The sequence below is a fragment of the Scyliorhinus torazame genome, chromosome 16 (assembly GCF_047496885.1).
Source record: "Scyliorhinus torazame isolate Kashiwa2021f chromosome 16, sScyTor2.1, whole genome shotgun sequence".
Classification (NCBI taxonomy): Eukaryota; Metazoa; Chordata; class Chondrichthyes; order Carcharhiniformes; family Scyliorhinidae; genus Scyliorhinus; species Scyliorhinus torazame.
This window is the reverse complement of record NC_092722.1, coordinates 40573776-40579775: the sequence shown is the minus strand read 5'-3', so window position 1 is coordinate 40579775 and position 6000 is coordinate 40573776. Positions and strand designations below refer to the sequence as shown.

The window sequence follows — 6000 nt, the reverse complement described above, 5'->3', positions numbered from 1 at the left end:
AGGTCTTCCTTACTCTGGGCATTCTTGAACCCCTCCAACTCCCTGTACCTTTACTGTCATTGCTTCGATCTCCGTTTTTTCCTCCACCTCTCTCCTCTCTATTTAATGTTCTCTCCATCTCTTCTCTCCTCTTCTTTCTCCTCTATCTAGTTTCCATTCAATTCTGTTCATCTCTCCCTCACCCTGTCCCCCTGTTCTCTTGTATTTCTCTTCTTCCCTGCTGAATGCCTCCCTTTTCTCCCCATTCTCTCTTCCTTTTAGCTTCTCACACTCACTCTTTCCCCTTCTCTGTCTCTCAGCGCTGTCTGGGGGGGTGGAGCTGTTGTTTCCATGGAGCCGGTTCAACGCAGCTGCAACACAGAGAGAGAGACGGAGGGAACCGGCCGCCGGGAACAGAGAGAACCGGCAGAGTCCCAGAGCCCGGGGAGCGGCTCCCGGGAACACCCGGGAGTCGGGGTGAGTGTGTTAAACGGTGTGAGTCTGAGTGATGTGACTGAATAGAGTGTGTTAAATTTTGAGTGAGTGTGAATGGAGTGTGTTAAACTCTAAGTGGAGTGTGAGTGTGTTAAACTGAATGAAGTGCAAATGTATCAAACTGAGTGGAGTGAGTGTGCATTAAACTGTGAGTGTGTTAAACTGAGTGTGAGTGAAGAGAGTGTGTGTGTGTCAAACTGAGTGAGTGTGAATGGAATGTGTCATGATATTCAAACACACACATCATGATGGACACACTAACAGGCAAATCAGAGTACACAACACCACAACCAATCACAGACAAGAACACCAACCACATAAAAAGCACGAGCACGACACCTGGAGGTCAGTAGGTCTGGGGAGAAGGAAGCATGAAAGAGCTGTTGAAACACCACAAGCAGGGAGCCCCCCACGTGCAGAGTGCAAAGACCAAGTTGTAAATAGCAAGTTTAAATAAACAAGTGTTGTACCATATGCAACTGTGTTGGCTCTTCTGTGTGTTAGAACACCTAACACCACATGGTACAGGAGTGGATCGATACCTGCCTACCAACCTGCCATTCTGGACATGGACCACACCGGCAAACCGCAGCCGATGCAAGTCACGGGGAACCTAGGCACCAACTGGAAGCTCTACAGGCAGCGATTTGACCTGTACATCCGTGCCACCGAAAAACAGAATGTCTCGGATGATTCGAAGATTGCAATGCTCCTCTTCTACGCAGGCCCCCACCCAAATGATGTCTTTAATTCACTGGTGTTCGAGGAAGGCGAAAACCAGGCCAAATATGACACGGTCATCCTCAAAATGGACCAGCACTTTCAAACTGAAGTAAACGAAACTTTCGAAAGATACATCTTTCAGCAACGCCTGCAAGGTAAGGAGGAGCTTTTTCAACCCTTTTTGACGCACCTCCGGATTCTAGCGCAGTCCTGCGGTTACGGCACCACTACAGAGTCCATGATCAGGGACCAGATTGTTTTTGGCGTTGCCTCCAGTGGCCTACGCCAGCAGCTTCTTAAAATAAAGAGCCTCACCTTAGCGTCTGCTGTGGAAGCCTGTGTCCTCCATGAAAATGCGACCTGCCGTTTTGCCCGATTTCAGGCGTCCGAGTTGGCACGGAGGGGGTCCCCAGCCGTCGAATCGGCAAGCCAGGCCGCCCACGACGTTGAACGCATCCAGGCCGTCGATTTCTTCCCGCCCCACGGCCCGGACGACAGCGGCCGCTTCCCGCGCTTTTCGCGGTCTCCCGCGCAGGTGCGCGCCAAGAATAACGGCCACAACGAGGGACGCACTGCGCAGGCGCGCCCACCGCAAGATCGCACTGCGCATGCGCAGTGGCGCAACGAACGCCGTGACGTCATGACGTGCAGCAAGTGTGGAGGTCTACACTTAAAAGGGCAATGTCCTGCAAAATACCAACAGTGCAACAGATGTGCCATGATAGGCCACTACGCAGCCCGCTGTCGTGCGGCTCAACCCATGGATCCGGCGCATCCTCGACAACCTCGCACACGAGTCAGGACCGTCCAGCCCACGCATCAAGACTTCCAGTTAAGTGATGCAGATGACCAGGATGACTTCAGAGTTGCCGTCATTGATGTCAACAAGGTCAATGCCATCAATCCAGACGATGAGTGGTGTGCCACCCTGACGGTCAACCGATCGCGCGTCGCCTTCCGTCTGGACACCGGCGCATCCGCCAACCTGATTGCTTACTCTGCAGTCCAGGCCATGAAGGTCAAACCACTCATCACACCATCCCGGCTTAAGATGGTTGACTATAACGGGAACGTTATCCCGTCCGTAGGATCTTGCCAGCTACAGGTGACTCACAAGAGGTACACGGCCACACTCCCCTTCGAAGTTGTGGGCTCATCAAAGGACTCGTTACTGGGCGCACAAGCGTGTAAGGTCCTTCACCTGGTACAGCGCATCATGTCTCTCTCTCCAGATGAGATATCCGACTTCCCGGATGCTGAGTTCCACGCGAATCTCCATTCCCTCCTCGCTCACAACCAGGAGGTTTTTGAAGGCATGGGGACATTGCCACACACGTACAAGATTCGACTCAGACCGGACGCCATCCCTGTCGTTCACGCACCTCGCAGGGTTCCTGCGCCTCTCAAAGACCGCCTCAAGGCACAACTGCAGATTCTTCAGGACCAAGGGGTCCTATCCAAGGTCACGGAGCCCACGCCATGGGTCAGCTCCATGGTCTGTGTAAAGAAGCCCTCTGGCGAGCTCCGTATATGTATAGATCCAAAAGATCTGAACAACAACATCATGCGGGAACACTATCCCATCCCAAAACGAGAAGACCTCACCAGCGAGATGGCGCGAGCCAACATATTCACTAAATTGGATGCGTCCAAAGGATTCTGGCAGATCCAACTGGACCCGGCCAGCCGAAGACTATGCACATTCAACACCCCTTTTGGCAGATTCTGCTACAACCGGATGCCATTCGGCATCATTTCGGCATCTGAAGTATTCCACCGCATTATGGAGCAGATGATGGAAGGCATCGAAGGGGTACGTGTATATGTGGACGATATCATCATTTGGTCCACCACTCCGCAGGAACACATGCATCGTCTTCGACGTGTCTTCACCCGCATACGGCAAAATGGCCTGCGTCTCAACCGTGCGAAGTGTGCTTTCGGCCAGACGGAGCTGAAATTCCTCGGGGACCACATCTCAAGGTCCGGGGTCCGTCCCGATGCAGACAAGGTTAGCGCCATCACAGCCATGCCACGACCGGCTGACAAGAAGGCTGTCTTAAGATTCCTGGGCATGGTCAACTTCCTTGGGAAGTTCATTCCCAACCTGGCTTCTCATACAACAAACATGCGCCATCTCGTAAAAAAATCGACGGAATTCAACTGGCACCAGTCGCATCAGCAGGAATGGGAGGAGCTCAAGCACAAACTGGTCACGGCACCAGTGCTGGCCTTCTTTGACGCGACTCGCCCTACAAAGATCTCAACAGACGCCAGCCAATCTGGTATTGGAGCGGTACTCCTGCAAAAAGACAGCACGTCATCATGGGCCCCGGTTGCGTATGCCTCACGAGCCATGACCCCTACCGAACAGCGCTACGCGCAAATCGAAAAAGAATGCCTGGGCTTGTTAACTGGACTGGACAAGTTCCACGACTATGTGTATGGCCTGCCACGATTCACGGTCGAAACTGACCACCGCCCCCTGGTCAACATCATTAACAAAGACCTGAACGACATGACTCCTCGCCTCCAGCGCATCTTACTCAAACTCAGGAGGTACGATTTTGAACTGATCTACACTCCGGGGAAGGAACTCATAGTGGCGGACACTCTTTCCCGAGCAGTGAGCACACCACCAGATGCGGAGGGGTTCGTGCGTCAAATTGAGGCACACGTGACTCTGACAGCAGCAAATATGCCAGCTGATGATCCTTGTCTGGCCCACATACGCGCAGAGACGGCGACTGACCCTCTGCTGCAGCGAGTGATGCGCCACATGACGGAAGGGTGGCTAAAAGGGCAGTGCCCCCAGTTTTACAATGTGCGAGATGATCTCACCAATATAGACGGGGTCCTTATGAAATCGCATAGGATCGTCATTCCACACAGTGTGCGCCAGATGATTCTTCGTCAACTACACGAAGGCCACTTGGGTGTCGAAAAATGCAGACGAAGGGCCCGGGCGGCGGTATATTGGCCGGGTATTAATGAAGACATAGCCAACATGGTGCTCAACTGCACAACCTGTCAGAGGTTTCAGCCGGCGCAACCTCCGGAAACACTTCTACCACACGAGATGGTGACGTCCCCCTGGGCGAAGGTGGGTGTTGACCTATTTCACGCGCTCGGCAGAGATTACATTGTTATTATAGACTACTTCTCAAACTACCCGGAAGTCATGCCTCTCCATGATCTGACGTCGTCCGCAGTCATTGGGGCCTGCAAGGAAACGTTTGCTCGCCATGGCATTCCAAGGACTGTCATGTCAGACAATGGACCTTGTTTTGCCAGCCGTGAATGGTCGTCCTTTGCCGCAGCATATGGTTTCACTCATGTGACATCCAGCCCTCTGCATCCACAATCGAACGGGAAGGCTGAAAAGGGTGTCCACATCGCAAAGCGGCTCCTGTGCAAGGCGGCTGATGCCGGATCGGACTTTAACCTTGCCTTGCTGGCCTATCGATCGGCCCCGTTATCCACGGGCCTCTCGCCAGCGCAGCTACTAATGGGTCGCTCCCTCAGGACGACGGTACCTTCCGTCCTGGCACCGACAACAGACCATGAGGCGGTTCTTCGGGACATGCAACTGCAGCGTGATCGCCAGAAAGGTCGGTACGACACACGAGCGACGGACCTGCCCCCCCTGTCCTCCGGAGACAAAGTACGCGTCCATCAACCGTATGGTGGCTGGTCAGCACCGGCCGAAGTCCTCCGACAAGTGGCTCCCCGCTCGTTCCTGGTTCGCATGCCGGATGGTTCCGTGCGTCGCCGCAATCGGCGCGCCCTTCGCCGACTTCCACGTTCACAGCCACACAACACGCCAGATCCTCAACAGGCTTCCGAGGATGACTTTGTGGAGCTGCCGCACATCACGCCCTTTCCATCGCCACCCATGGCCATGCCTGCACAGCAGCCGGTGGTTCTTGATCCACCCTTAAGGCGGTCAACCCGAATTCGTCGCAAACCCATTAGAATGGACTTATAATACAGTTCATATGTTTAATAAGTTGGACAATTTTACATGATAACCTGTTGTTGTTTATCGTTCCAGATGTCGTCTGACTGGACAACTGTTCAAAATTTTTTTTTCTTCTTCTCTCGTTCGCATTTCTGTTATGTTATGGTACAACTGGATTCATGTGACGCACTCGACATCGCCCCATGTACATAGTTCCGTCATAGACACATGCTGCACACGACACACACACACTCTTAGATGCACTCACGTCACGATCATATTTATTACCACGTAGGCACATATCTTTGTAAAAAGGGGGGATGTCATGATATTCAAACACACACATCATGATGGACACACTAACAGGCAAATCAGAGTACACAACACCACAACCAATCACAGACAAGAACACCAACCACATAAAAAGCACGAGCACGACACCTGGAGGTCAGTAGGTCTGGGGAGAAGGAAGCATGAAAGAGCTGTTGAAACACCACAAGCAGGGAGCCCCCCACGTGCAGAGTGCAAAGACCAAGTTGTAAATAGCAAGTTTAAATAAACAAGTGTTGTACCATATGCAACTGTGTTGGCTCTTCTGTGTGTTAGAACACCCAACACCACAGAATGTTTGTGTTTAAACTGTGTGTGAGTGGAGTGAGTGTGAATGGAGTGCGAGTGTGTTAAACTGTGTGTAAGTCAGGGTGGCACAGTGGTTAGCACTGCTGCCTCACGGCGCCGAGGACCCGGGTTCAATCCTGGCCCCGGGTCACCGTCCCTGTGGAGTTTGCTCATTCTCCCTGCGTCTGCGTGGGGCTCATCCCCACAACCCAAAGCTGTGCAGG

At 52.8% G+C, this 6000-nt stretch overlaps 1 protein-coding gene across 3 annotated transcripts in view; it reads left to right on the top strand.

Moving 5' to 3' along the window:
* The first annotated feature begins 351 nt into the window (after nucleotides 1-351).
* LOC140392767 (forkhead-associated domain-containing protein 1-like) overlaps nucleotides 352-6000 on the top strand; it is a 279760-nt gene continuing 274111 nt past the window's right edge. For all 3 annotated transcript variants that reach the window (XM_072478384.1, XM_072478383.1, XM_072478385.1), the window contains exon 1: nucleotides 352-456. The gene's annotated coding sequence lies outside the window, so the exon portion shown is untranslated. The remainder of the gene's footprint in view (nucleotides 457-6000) is intronic.